The following is a 15,890-nucleotide window of genomic DNA, read 5'->3' on the forward strand; positions in this document are numbered from 1 at the left end:
TGTCAATGTTTTCTCATGGGGTAGATATGCAGAGGCACATATTTTGCTTTGCTCATTGTTGTAGCTGGTTTTGTCAACATTTTGCTTTGCTGCTCAACTTGTTCTGTGCTTCTGGTTTCACCATGAAAAGATATTAATTTTAGAACATGCTGACAGTTATTTGTAGCCTTGTAGTCACTGTTTAGAGCAACTCTTGACATAGCCTTTTCTCGAAGAACAGTATTGCAAGGACAATAATATTTAAATGCAACACCGAGGCACTGGTTTTGGAATATGGACATAATCAGTGGAATTAACAGCATATATAAATTGTCAGTACTATTTATATTTTATTATGACATGGAGCTCTGCTCACTTAGACCATTTAGAGAGAATTTTCAGCTCAGAAAATTTCACGTAACGTTCCCAGTTAAGCACAGTTTAATACATGGAAAATAAAATATTGGTTGGAAACTTTGATGTCAAAAATATATGTCTATACTAAAATAACCAATATCCTTAGAGTAATATGAAAATAAAATACAATGCTAGTTATCCTGTTCTTTTTTCTTTCTTGAATTCCTTGTGTTTATAACATTCCCAATTTGCTGTGACATGCATCAATCCTGAAACATTTCTACACAGGCTACTTACCTGGTGACTGTTTACCTAGCATCGAAAAAGGCACTGTGAATTCATTCTCATGGCATACCTCTAAATCACAAGATGATAATACTCCTGTCTAAAATAAATGTGTGTGGTGGTGGGGTGGGGGAAGTAAAGACAAGGAGATAAAAGGTCTGTAAAGAAACAGGATATAAACCCACAATTACCTGATAAGCCAAAGGGTATTTCTTTCATGATTCACAAACTAAAGTGATGTTTTATAAAAATTTTATACTGAATATCCCACAATGAAACCACAGGGTGAAAAGGTGCAATTAGCTGTAGATTGTGGTTAAAAAAAGTAACAGGTGCAGCGTTGATAGTAATATTACATTTATAGCACTCCGTTGTGAAGTCAGTAGCTTGTAACGCAGTAGTGTCCCCATGCTAAAGTATTTGTCCTCTGGTGTATTAGGTGTGGATGGCAGGGTTTTGGTGGCAGGCGGGATACAGAGGTTGCTTCTGTGAGGGAGCTGGAAGGTTCCCCTATGTCTGACAGAGCCAATACCAGCCAGCTGCAAGACAGACCCACCACTGTCAGCCCATCAGCGATGGTGTTAACTCTTCTGGGATAACTTGGTCAGGAAGGGAAAAAAAAAACCTGCTTCACAACAGCAGCTGAAGAGAGGATTGAGGATATGTGGTGGTTGTAGCAGCAGCCCTACAACCACCAAGGTCAGTGCAGAAGAAGGGGAGGAGATGCCCCAGCTGCTGAAACAGCCGCTGCAGTCTAGTGTGCAGACCCCATTGAGGCAGCTGTGCCCCCGCACAGCTGCCTCACGGGAGTCTGGACACTAGCAGAGATCAACCTGTAGCCCATGAAGGATCCCTCATTCAACAGATAAATGCCCAAAGGAGTTTGTGACCCCATGGGAGGCCTGTGCTGGAGCAAACTTCTGACAAGACCTGTGGCCCTGTGGAGATTGGAGCAGGTTTGCTGGCAGGACTTGTAATCCCATGGGGGATCCATGCTGGAGCAGCCTGTTCCTGAAGGACTGCACCCTGTTGAAGGGACCCATGCTGGTGCAGTTTGTGGCCCCTGGGAAGGGCTCATATTGGAAGAGTTTCTGGTAGACTGTCTCCTGTGGTAGGGAACTCATACTGACCATGGCTGCATTCCCTGTTGCTGGCAGGGGGGAGGTAAAGGAAGCAGGACTGAAATTGAGCCTGGGAAGAAGGGAGGGGTGGGTGGGAAGGTTTCTTAAGAAATGGTTTCATTTCTCATTATCCTATTTTGATTTCATTGGTAATGTATCTGGCTAATTTCTGCAAGCTGAAACTTCTGCCCATGAGAGTAAATGGTGAGTGATCTCTCCCTGTCCTTGTCTCATCCCTTTGTAGGGGCTGAAGCACGTGTTCTCTTAGGAGAGGCTGGGGGAGCTGGGCTTATTCAGCTTGGAGCAGAGATGACTTGGTGGGATCCTAGCTGCAGCTCCCAGTGACCACAGAGAGGCTGAAGTTGCTCAGTTTGGAGGTGTTCAAGACTCAACTGGATAAAGCTTTAAGAAGCCTGGTCTGATCATATAGGTGACCCTGCTGTGAGCAAAATATTTTTTTGACTGGAGACATCCAGATGGCATGAGTTATTAATTCTGATACAATGGTTCCATTTTTTTGAAAAACTTGCATGTACTAGAAATTTGATTGAGTAGTGTTTGATGAATGCAAAATGAATTTACTTTTTCAGTTAGGAATGCAGATGCTCAGCATCACAAAGTGTTGTATATCATACAATTGTATTTTATTTATTCAGCCTGAAAATGCCCTCAGTAAATATAACAAAACCAAACATTCACAGAGCTTAGATAATAAATCATGAATAAGTGAAACAGACAGATCGCAGTAATACACATAAATAAACTCCCATGAATGTTGTGGAAACTATCTAATAACAACTAAATTTACAGAAATTTGAATCAATTTGAAAATAATTTTCAACAAGCCTGAAGTCTAGATTAATTAGATGATTTATTAATGAGAATATTTGATTAGTCTTTCTATATACAAGTTGTGTATGGTAAACATTTCAAGTTTACATGTGCAAGTGAAATGTCATATTTCTGCTGTGGATGATTTGTATTCAACTGAAACTCCTTTAAACAGGAGTTGATATGAAAACAGATTGCTGTGCCTTGTCAACTTTTATTGCATTTTTAATTGCTGCCTAAAGTTGCAGAGTAACACTCATCTCTATTTTACTATTAAATCTACATCATCCAACATGAAAATCTTGTCTAGGAATGGTTTAGATATTCCAGGAACACAAAAAATTTACTTTTTCTTTTTCAAACTACTGATTGTTTTCTAATGAAAAAAAATTATCCAGCACAATTTTTAAAATTTTCTTGTAAGGCAGAACCATGTTGGATGCTCAAACATATTATTGTTTCAGCTTTTCTTATTGGCAAATAATATGTAACTGTTAAACTGTTCCACATCAGAAAAGGAACCATCAGAATGTAACCCTTGGAGAAGTTGTAATGAAAATAATTAACCTTTTAACCATGAAAACAGTCAGCCTAGAGCCCAGTACTAATAGAGAGAAAAGATCCTCCAGTTCCTAATTCTCTAGCTATTTCTACCTAGGCAAATATTTTTCCTATATGAAATCACTCTAAAGAATTTATGCTTTTCCAGATAATCTCTAAAATATATGCAGTCACAGCCTGAGCCTGTGAGTATCTAAATCACCTTCTAATTCAGAATATCTTTTAACCTTTCCTAGTCTCTGAAGTTTAAATGGTTATTTATATTTTTTTACTTTTCTATATTATTTATTATTTATTTCAGTTTTTAAATTTATTTGGCCTTATTTCTCTAGTGACATTCTGCAGGGCTCCATCCTAGGCCCTGTGCTCTGCATTATCTTCATAAAAATTTTGATACAAGATTTCGAAGGAATATTAAATTTGCTGATGACACTAAAGTGTGAGGAGCAGTTGACTCCCTCAAAGGCAGAGAGGTCCTGCAGAGAGAGGTTGAGAAGTTAGGGGGTTGAGCTGCCACCAACCATATGGGGTTCAGCAAAGGAAAGTGCCGGATTCTGCACCTGGGATGGGGCAGCCCTGGATGTACAGACAGACTGGGGAATGAGATGCTGCAGAGCAGTGCAGCAGAGAGGGACCTGGGGGTCCTGGTTTTGGCAAGTTGAACATGAGCCAGCAGTGCCCTGGCAGCCAGGAGGGCCAACCCTGTCCTGGGGGGCATCAGGCACAGCATGGCCAGCTGGGCAAGGGAGGGGATTGTCCTGCTCTGGGGCAGCCTCACCTCCAGTGCTGGGGACAGTTCTGGGTGCCACCATATAAAAAAGTGATAAAGCAATTACAAAATGTGTCCAAGGGAGGGCTTTGAGGATGGTGAAAGGCCTTGAGGGGAAATCGTATAAGGAGTGCCTGAGGTCACTTGGTCTGTTCATTCTGGAGGAGACTGAGGGGACACCTCACTGCAGTCTGCAGCTTCCTTGTGAGGCAAAGCAGAGGAGCAGGCACTGATCTCTGGTCTGTGGTGCCCAGTGACAATACCCTAGGGAATGGCCTGAAGTTGTGTCAGGGGAGGTTTATATTGGATGTTAGACAAAGAAGTGGTCACAGCACCAAACCTGACAGAGTTCAAGAAGCATTTGGACAATGGTCTCTTTGGAAAATGTCTGGTGCAGAGATGAAAACTGAACTCAGCAATCTTTATGGGTCTCTTCCAGTCCAGGATATTTTGAGATTCTGTGATTCTGAGGTAAAAATAATGAGATAATGACTCAGATATCAACACTGCATTACAGAGATCTAGTGAAACATTACTTTCATCTATAAAACGTATAGAAGACCCAAACACCTGCTTAATACAGGCTATTTGAATTGACTCTTAACAGTCAATACTACCTGGAGAATGAAATGTTATTCACTATGGAAAAGTAAATGGGAAAACTAAAAATGACAATGTTAGAATATTTCTTAACTGTTCTTGGGATTGGATGATTAGTTTGGGGGTTTTGGGGACTTAGGGGAGGCTCGGGGTCTCTTGGGGTTTTGGGGGTTTGATCATTTAGTGGTTTGTTTTTGTTTGTGAGCTTATTTTTCCATTCAGAATGAGAAATGGCAATAACATCAGACTTCTTAGAAACTTGAGGGATCCCTGTGTGTGATTAAGCAGTTCTATTATGAAAACTGATTCAGCACAAACTAAGGAAAATACCAGTAGCCTGCTATCCAAGGAGATATAAATCTCTTTTCAGATAACTGAGTGAATGGATGAGGAACATGAACAAGAACTCTGGTTATTTCTGTATTATATTGCACAGCATGTAGCTCAAAGTTCTCATTATGACAAAATCCTCTATCCTGAAGATATTCAGCATATACTGATGAAAATCTGAGAATGTTTACTTATAAAAAGTCTGATATGTTCAAGACCAACCAAATGTGGATACTCTCAGAGACAGGAACTGATTAAATTTTTCTCTTTCAAAGATCTAGGCAGTTTTATAAAGACCAGACAGCTGTCAAAGCATGTCTAGGTCCTCTTCTGGCTATTTTGAAGGAAATTGCAATCTTAAAAAAACAACATTTTATGAAGATTTCAAACCTACAATTTCATTAAGATTTGTACAACACCTGGAAGATCAAAACTCTAAAGGAGATAAAGGGTCAGATTCTGGAACCCCATTAGTTCAATGAGAATTGAGATTACATTTTGCCTAAGATGTGACAATATTATGTTTTTGCTGGTTCCAGAGAACTCTAGAAATCTAAAGTGGTTTGTGTTATAAATGTTTATGAGATGTGCAGTTTGCTGGGGTTTGACAGCACTTGCATAACAGCTTTCACAATCAGAAGTTTCAAATTCACAACCTAAGATTCCAAATAATTTTTAGTTTGTCAGAGAAACCTTTTTGTTAATCAAACATGATGCCCTAAATATGTAGAAAAGCCCAAATAAAGTTCTGTGAGAGCATATCACTAATAGAGGTAAAAGAAGAGAACAGACAATCTTCCAAGAAATATATCCTACAGAAAAGGTGAATCAAGATCAATTTAATAGTGTACTAAAAATGGATCCTTACTCTACAGTTTGTCAGTAGCAAATGGTCCAAAGATACATAAATGCTTTGTTTCACTGTAGTAGCAATTGATCCCAGACATCTCTGGGCATTTAAAACTAAGTTTATGGAAATGTACATTAAATCAATGACTTATGATAACTCAATCATCCTGACACAGTCTACCACAAAAAGAGTAAAAATTTCCATTATCAACCAGTAGAAAGAGGAAACCATTTTTAGATAAGCCTTGGCTTGCTTGTTTCCTCCCCCAAACCCCACCCTATTTTTTGCTGTGAGAAATAATGAAAAGCTAAAGGTTACCCTGGTTCTGTGTTAGAAGAACATATAATTTACTGCCAGCTTTTGAAAGAGTGTGAATACATGTGAAGAGGTGTTAATGTTGATAAATATGTTTCATAAGTAATCTAACAGAAAATATTTTCTAGGTCCATCATGATCATTAACAGAAAAGTCACATTTTTCATGTGTGTTTTCTCTTGCCTTTGCAGAGCACCACAACTTTATCTTGGTGACTCTGGTCACCAACCTGAGTGAATCTGATTTCCATTTCAATTCAAACAGACAATTGCATATTTGTTTCATTTGCTGCTAAACAGCACACCAGTGCATTATGTTATTGTGCACCACTCACTGATAGGATAATCATCTTCAAACCACTGTAGCTGTTAAAAATACAGTATTAAGTGTAAGCACAACTTTTAAAAGCAATCATCAAAGGAGAAATGTGCAAAATCGTAGCATTTAGCAAGGGTTCATAATAAATGAATGAAAATTCTGCAATAAGCATCTTGGTTTTGAAAGGCTTAATTACAGCCAGCTTTCTACAAGCAGCAGCAACTTGTTCCAGTGTTATGTGCAGAAAGAGGGATCATGGCAGCCTTTGGCATCTTTCCATTACAAATGATGCTCAGTATTCAGGTCAGTTTATGCTATGCTAACAAGATGTACCATAATAAATCCCTGCTTGTCACAGGGGAAAATGAAGTAAAGTGGAGGGCAACAGCGTTTTCAGTTCTTGGAGGTATGGAACTAAAGCCAAGGAAGGACAGAAGCCCCTCCCTGTGTCTCATCAGGCTCTCTTTAGTCTTTCTCATTTGAAATCTATAACCTTGAGATGAATGTGTAGTTTCTGATACACTGCAAAGTATTCACAGAGCACAGCAAGCAGAGATTTTACAGGAGGAAGCACCCAGAGAGCTCATGAGCATTTCTAAACAACTCATCCAAACAACTGCTCAGATAGTTGGAATCATTTGTCTTTTCCAAAGGACTGCTTTTCAAAGGGAAAAGTAGTCCAATTTCATACTAGTAAAAATCGAATTACAGAAGTATTTTTTTGTGTAAATCTCATATAGTTTTTCATCAGCCAATTAAAAGAGCTATTCCTCAGCATCATCTTCCTTGAGAATAATATCATTTACAGAAAAAAATATCTGTAGAGGAAGAAACACACTTTTCATCAATATACTATATGATTTCTAATCTAAGAAAAATTGCACAATGGAAAAGGACATTAAAGCAAGTTTTTGCTCCTTCTTATAACCTTGATGATGAGAAATACTCATCAATGATTAAGTCAACTGCCAAAAGAAGGCCTATCCTCACACCAACCTATGGAGACAACTTCTTTCTGAATAGACAATTGCCTCCAGGCTGACTGCTAAAAACTGTTCTGAAATTACAAGGAGAAAAAAAAAATAAAAACACTTGTAAAATCTCTCTCTTCTATTTTTGGTACTATGCAATATTCATTTTAAAATATGGAAATCATATTTAGCCACTGAATCCCCACAAAAGTATGCAAGCTTCTTTTCACCATCTGTTAAATTGTACCCACAACTGTAATCTAAACCTATATTCAGCATTATTGTCATCATCATCAGAAATTTAAAATAAATGCATTTTGGATGAAAAGCAAATATTTTTGAAAGTGTGCACAGAGTCCTCTTTTCCCAATTTAATGAGCATATTTCCACTTTCAGTTTTCCCACCCTGGCACAAGACCTCAGGATCACCTCTACCACTGTAATTTGTGCTACAGATTAGTCATAAAAAGTTTTCTCTTCTTGTTCCTTGCTCTCAAATAATCTGATTTCTTTTTTGTTGTTGTTGTTGTTTTACTTATAGGAATATATCAAAGTGATAATTTAGCATGTATCTGACACAAAATTAATTTTTAAAAATTTTATTAAAGATTTAAGTTCAAAGAGGACTCTTTTGTTTTATTTATTTCTCTGCCAGCTGGGTATTGTGGTTTAAATGACAAATCCTCTGAAACCAATCTGATTTAAGGAATGGCTGCTATGTCCACAAAGATCCTGTTACTTCTCAGGTTGACAACAGGCAGTGGCCATGCTAAGATCTGAAGCTCTACAGGAGAAGAGATGTAATCTCTACCAGGAAGTAGGGGTGATAGGCAGGAAACCATGCCTAAAAAACAGACAGGAAAAGATATATTATACTACACCAAGTGGCACACAGGAAATAAAGTATGTTTTCTGACTCATGATTTCTTTTGCTCTGTACTCTCTTTTTAATCATCATCATCACATTGAATCAACATCATTGACTCAAGAATTATTCAGACTATTATTCACAATGTTTATGATTTTCTCCTGTATGCAGCATTTTCTCACATCATAAGGATTTTTCAACTCTTTCTGCTTTTATTCTTCTTTGCAGAGATAACTGTCACAAATAGCAATTTCCTTTAGGATTTACTGGAGAATTACTTGCAGACATTGTGAAGCTACAGAAGAAATCTAAATGCAGTCTTTGAAATATAAGAGAAACTACAGTCAGGATCCATTCCAGTTAAGTCCTTTCATTCATTTTATTGTATTTCTAGCCATTGTTTTCTATAATGTTTTGCTTCAGCTTTTAGTACTTGGAAGCTGTTTTTTTTAAATGCCCTTAAACTTTAATATTCTGAATTCTGAATTCACTTAACTTTGAAATTGAAAATGTTTTTACAGAAAGTAAATAATAAAGAATATCCAATTGTATAATTTTAATATACTTACATTTCCAGATTTTCATCTGAATTTCCTATATTACATTTCCTATGCTACTAGTAATAATAATTTTCTGGACTGCAACAGTGAACTTTAATTTAATTACCATCAAGTGATGATCAATGTAATATTTAAGACCCTTACATTCTCCTAGGAGCTTTTCTCTGCAGTTGCTATGATATGCTTCAACAGTTTGAAAGTTTTTACACTTAAATGAGCATTTTCTGTTCTTGTCCTGCCTTAGAAAGAAATGCTCTTATTGTTATCATTATTTTACCTTTAAAAGTAAGTTAATTGCAATCATAGTTTGAAATCCTAGCTTACTGTGTTTTTGTGATGAATTTAACACAAAAAACCCCTTTTCTGCACTCATAAATCACTTGGAGGTGCTCATCCTCCATATCTAGTCCAGAACTTTATGGTGGTAAACAATTTAAACAGAAATGTCAAAAAAATGTAAAGAATTGGACTGATACCTGCAGCTGTGTGAAAAGTCATTTGCAGATGACACAAAACTAGGAGGAGTGTCTGTCACCTGCTGCTTGTGTTGCCATTCAGTGACACCACAACAGGATGGCAAATTTCACAGGGAGGGTTCTTGTGAAATTCAAAAAAAGGGAAATGTCAAGTTCTGCACCTCGGGGGGAATAATTTCCATGCACGAGGAAAGACTGTGGGAAGCCTCTCTGCAGAAAAGGACCGGGGTGAACTGGTGTACAATCAAGCTGACTATAAACCAGCAAAGCGCTCTTATGACAAAGCAGCCTCCTGGATTCCATTAGGAAAAGCTGACAGATGATCAAGGCATGTGATCTCTGCCCTCTGCTCAGCCCTGGCGAGAAACATTTGGAGTGCTGTGTCCAGGGCTGAAGCACAAAAAGATTGAAAGGCTTGAAACTCAACTGCTATGAGAGAGGCTGAGAAAGAACAGATTGTTCAGTCTGGAGAGGAGAAGGCTTTAGTTACTGAGAGGGGGCATCTCCCTGGTGTGTGCAAGTAGCTGATGGATACAGTAAAGAATATTAAGCCTGTGGTGTCCAGTTCACAGAACAAGGGACAAGGGACACAAACTGAAATACAGAAAAACTCTGGAGAACACAATCATCAGAGAGATGTAGCTAAGAGTCAGATCATGTGCTGAGAGTGTTCACCAAGGTTTGAATGAACTTTGTCCCCTCAGGCACCTAATGGTGACTAAAATCAGGGATTGAGACATATTCTCCAAGAGTAAAGAATAGAGAAAGTATCTTGTCTGTTTAAAAGAAACTTTGAATCCAGACCCATTTCAATGAACACCCTGATAATTCTCTAGTTGCTATAAAAATACATAGATACTACATTATATCAGGATCAGAGGACTGGAACACTTCTCTAATGAGGGGTTGTTCACACTGGAGAAGAGAAGGTTTCAGGGAGATCTTAAGGCAGCCTTCCAGTACTTTAAATGGGCCTAGAGATAATGAGGGACTGTGTATCAGGGAGGGCAGTGACAGGACAAGAAGTAACAACTTTAACCTGAAAGAGGGTGGATTGAAATTACATGTTACGCAGAAATTTACTTAAAGGGTAGAAAGGCACTGGAGCAAGTTGCCCACTGGAACAAGATGCCTCATCACTGAAAGGGTTCAAGGTTGGATGGGGCCCTGAAAAATCTGGTCTAGTGGCATCCCTGCTCATGTCAGAGGCTTTGGAACCAGATGATCTTTAAGGACCCTTTGAACACAAACTCTTCCACGATTCTATGATCATAATATATTCAGAATATTGTCTTCAGGATTATATTCAAAAAATTGAAACCTTAAGTATGAAAGTGTTTTAAAGGTGAGGCCAGTAAAAACATTTAAAAGTTGTTATGTGAGAAATAGGTTGTTTAGGACCTGATCCATTTCCCTGATTTCAAAGGGAAATATTCCCTTATTTCCATTTACTTTAGCTTCAGGTGACTCACCCTCTAAAATGTCCATTTCTCACCACAGACTGTAAAGTGAGACTCAATGACAAGCTCAGATACAGGTGCCAACATCATAAATACCTGAAAAAACATCTATTCAAAAAAATGTTCCCTCTTTTTGATATATTCATAACGTATGCAGCACAAAATTAGGATCCTTAGTGAAACTTACAAAGAAAGAATACTGCATACAGCAATCATTGCTTAATGTTTCACTTAGGAGAAAAAACAGAATCTGGACAACTTCCAAAATTGTACATCTGTTCCTTTTAATTTACTGCTCAGAGGAATGAGCACACACACAAAAAAAAAAAAAAACAGAGGAAAATTAATACATTTATTATTAATTGATGTCCTCTCCATCTAAAACATTTAAATGATCCTTTCTGATGGAGAAAACTTCTGGCTATACTTTTAGTGCTGGGAAATATGGCCAAAACACTGCAGGCTTGAGCCAGAAAAACACTGACATAAATGGAAATTCTCCCAGTGCTTCTGAAGCATTAATTTAGAATTCCAGTGTGGATCCAATGGGGGAAAAGAGGATATAATTACACAGACAAAGTTATATATGATTTATTCCAATTACCTCATTTTCGGTTGGTTTGGAGTACTGTGTAGTGGCAAAATAAGTGAGAAAATGGGTGTGATCGCTTCTTTTGGATCTGAAAAGGCAGAAAAGGAAAAAAAAAAGTAAAAATAACTTTATAAATAATATTTTGACATAAACATAATCTCAGACGCCATGTGCTGCACCTATAATTAATTAGTGCACAGCGCAAAAATGAAAACAATATTGGAGGGGGAGGAGAAGAAGAAGAAGAAGAAGAAGAAGAAGAAGAAGAAGAAGAAGAAGAAGAAGAAGAAGACTGTACACACTGCATTTACTGTAGGACTGATGCTGATGCTTGACATGCCCAAAGATTTGATTGGAGCAACCTGCAGTGGTAAGGTGAAGTTGGTGTGGTGAGGTTGATAAGGCTGCCACCAAAGAGATATGACTCATTTTCCTTGGGTATTATTTATATTCCTATTGCTACTCTATCAAACAAGGCAAGATTGGTTTGTTTCCTGAGCTGAACATATTCTGGTTGTATTTCCTCAAAAAATCTTGAGGTTCTTCGGAAATGACGCCATTCATCACACAATCTGCTTTGGTTAGAAGCTGATTTTTATTCTTTTTGACTTCTGGAGAATTAATTAATTAATCACCACTCTCTCTGGCTGTAAAAATTGTCTGGAAAGACTTTTTCATTGTTTAGACTGTTTTAAGAAGTACACTTCAAAATAATGCCCAGTTTATTTCATAATTTCAAATCTGGTGTAGGATAGGGGGTTTGCTGGGTGTTAAGCTCCAAACCTTTGAAGGGTCCTTCCAATACTTTCTTTCCATTAGGATTCAAAGTTCTTATTGTTTATGTCTTAAAGTTGTTTTCTTCCTTTCTTCATTTCCTGAAATCAGTGTTTTTAACTTCTCTATTTGCAACCATCACAATTTAATTATTTCCTCCTGTTGTTATATGTACTTGTGCCTAATTTGTCTGGGGCATTTAATAGATTGAAAATGCTCCTTGCTCTTTTCAGCAGATTATTTCTACTTAATATCATTTATTTGTAACCATGATAAACAAATGCTTACTAATCAAAAGGGAGCAGGATGACCGGGGTGAGATATGCAGCCTCTTAAATGTAACTGATGTGGTTTTCTACCACAGCTCTCGTTTTGTAGAAAATTAATCATGCGTGGTCATTTCAAAGAACAGGTATTAGACCAGACACCAAGTCAGTCTCAGCTTGTTTAATATTCAGTATAAGGTAGTGAGGCTCCAGCTGGGATTAGGGAATTAATTAAACAGCCTGTGTTTGACTGAGGTAGCTGACTATCAGTCTAAGTAGGAGTGACCCAAATATAATAACCTGTAAGTGCCCAATGCATTCAGCCCCAGGGAAGACCAGCAAGGATAACTGCACTGATATCTCAAAATCAGGTTTGAAAGACAGAGCAAGTGGAGGGAGAGAAAAGAGTAAAGCTGTACTTCTTTTGAATACAGAAGTTTAACACCAGAAAAAAAAAAAAAAAAGTTAAATAACCACATTGAAAAGATAGATCGTTCCCAGCATAAAAGAGAGAAATTACAAAAAAAACCCAAAAACAACAAAACACAAAAACCACAAGCAAACAAACAAACAAACACCTAACCAAACCAACCAACCAAAGAAACAACAAAAAAAACCAACCAAAAAACCCCAAAACCAAAAAACTCAATGGGCAGAAATCTGGAGAAATTGCTATCCCAACAAAGTGCAGGGGGACTCAAGGCTTTGTAGGTTTTATGTTTTAGGGCCATCTGCAGAACTATGCTGCTGGTTACACAAAACAAGGGGCTTGTTTCCAGGCCATTCAACTAAAGGGATATCAAGTTTTTCACTGAGGACAAGACAGTCTTTTTTATTGATTTACAGGTTATCCAGTCTTCAGATGTCTGATTGGACCCCTGAGTTTAGGTGATACCTAATAAATGCATTCTTCATCTTGGAAGTCTGCCCCATCTTGAGAGGAGGTGTTGAACAGAGGATGCAACTGAGATACCAAAATAGCTCCCCCAGTAAAGTATAAAAGATATAGGGGTGTCCACATCTTTGAGGGAACATAATACCTCAAACATCTTTAAGGAACCTGGAAAGCAAAGAGTGTTTTCTTCCAAACCTCCAGCACAGGAGCGAGTGCTGTGCAATGCCAAGTTGAGCTAGAGGATTCTCTGGCATCTACAGACCAATATTTTTCTGTATTTTAAGATAGTCAATAGATCTCTTATTGTTCTGAATAAACCTCCAGCATCACACTATTGTCTTTTTCTCTCAGACTTAAGATCTTTAGCTGCAGTTGAGATTTCTTGGCAATATTTCCCATTTGTATCAAAAAGAGATCTATACTGTCATATTATGCAACTTGTTAATTAGAAAAAAGATTTCACATTGTGTTATGAAGAGAAGGAAGAAATCTTTCCAGCAGTAAACTGTGCTATCATCAAAGCACTGTAGTACCCAGTGAGTATGGTAGATGTAAGAATGCATCTACTGATTTCCCAAATTTTTCATGTGATAAAAGTTTGATTTTAGGATTCCAAGTTTGAGAAACCAGTAAGATTAGCACAGTAGAACCTTCAGAATCTTCTATTCATATAAAATACAGAAAATATTCATAGTTGTTTATAAATTTTCCTATTTATTTGCATTTTGTTTGTCTTTTTTAATGGCATTCTTACTTTTGAGAAAGTAGATTTGAGTTATTCAGTAGACTCATGGCTGTTGTACGACAGATGACAATTCTACATAACTGCAAATACAGTCTGTGTGAGAAGAACATTTAAGATGAATATCACTTCTGATAGAAAGGATAAAATACTACTAATATCATATCAGGGAAACAAAGGTCTTGGTAAATGACTCATAAATAGTGCAGGCTTTAGGAAAAAAAACCCTAAAAGTCTTTTCAGATCCTTTACCTAGCTCTTATCCATTAAAAAATCAAACGCTTCAGTAAAAATGAGAAGCAAATTAAATCTTTTTCTAGGTGAGAGAAGGTGGAGTAATGAAGCTAATTAATTAAATAAAAGGTTGATGTAACTAAAAATGGACATGTTTGTCCAGCCATGGACATGTTCTATTTAAACAATGTCAGATATCTGATAGCAAAATAATGAAAAGTAGGAGCACATTTTAAATTTTTTTCCTACTTATTTTCTGTGAGCACCAGTTTTTAAATCCTGGGAATAAAAATGGTAGCTGAATTATGGCGTGGAGTGAAATGAATTTTGTAGGATCAGCTGCATGTCAGAAAATAGTATATGACTCAAACCTTTATGATTTAATTCAACAAAAATGACAGGCCCTGTTCACAAAGTCCTAAACATGAAATTCCCTTCAGTAAAGGTTATTTATTGGACATCAGGGTCAGAGAAAATTATAAAAATGCAACTAGTCCCTTGACCATTGTTAGCTCAAACACATTCACTTTTCTATAAAATGATCATTCCTGCGGTGTGACTTAGCAATATCAGCCCATCATTGTGTCATGTAGAATAACTGATGGTTCCCATTCCCTGTGGCAGTGGACACTGAGTTCTCACCGCTATGGTCACAGAAAGATAATGAGTATATGGGGTCTCCCTTATAGTGTGTGGGAGTATGTGGGTCCCCCTTAGAGTGTGACCCCAGAACTACATTTCTTTGTCTGTAAGCCTGAGATTTCCTTGCCTTTGATGTTTTACTCATACATCTCTTGAGTCAAGACACCTTTTAAACACAAAGTAAAAGGGGAAAGCAACTAACCTGAGCTCTAGTTGATATCAGTTGATCAGATTTATATTGTGAAATACAAGAGTAGGTGGGTTTTCAGGTGTACTTCAGAAGCAGTGCTTTCTGCACACACATGAACCACTGAAAACAGGTCCAGACCTTCTTTAATTAAGAAAACTACATGAAAATTAACAGTATATTAAATGAGACTAGAAGTGTGTTGTGTCCCTAAGCCTCACAAACACGCCATGCCAGATGAGCTCATGATGCAGCTGCAGCAGCTCATGCTGGCAGACATGCCTCTATAGATTGTCAATACATTCCCTTACCTAAAGTGCAGATTGAACAGACTTCCAATTTAAAGGAAAAACACTTTTTTGAGAGCTCCTGATCTTTTTTAGAGAATGAAACTCAGAAGAAACAGTTCATTTCAGAGGCACCGGGAGGATTGCATCCCTAGAGCATGTTTCTAGAAGTTGTTGACAAGCTCAGGGGAGCAATTACTTCCAACAGACATGTCAGTGTTTGTGAGACAAGAAAGCTTCTGCAGAAGAAAACGCAGGTGTAGTAATCAGAGGCTACAGTGAAGCCTTTTGATAAAGTTCATTGTTTTCATGGTTCCTGTTCAAGACTCCCTTGTTCGGACATGTATTTAAATAAACAGACACATACTGTTGCCAAGTGAAACACAGACTAACAGACAAGAAGTACTGCACAGTCACTTCATCTCTTGACATTCTAGTTCTGCCTTTATAAAGGTGTACTTGACCACAGAAACCAGAAATTTTATTTTGGTAGGACTAACATTAACCTTGAGAAAGTAATTGGAAAGATATCCTTCTATCTCTATGGTGTTAGGTTCAGAATGGAGAAGATTGAGTAACACCAGAAAAACAAGAAAACACATATACACTTTTGTCAAATA

This window comes from Serinus canaria, chromosome 1 (genome assembly GCF_022539315.1).
Source record: "Serinus canaria isolate serCan28SL12 chromosome 1, serCan2020, whole genome shotgun sequence".
NCBI classification, from domain to species: domain Eukaryota; kingdom Metazoa; phylum Chordata; class Aves; order Passeriformes; family Fringillidae; genus Serinus; species Serinus canaria.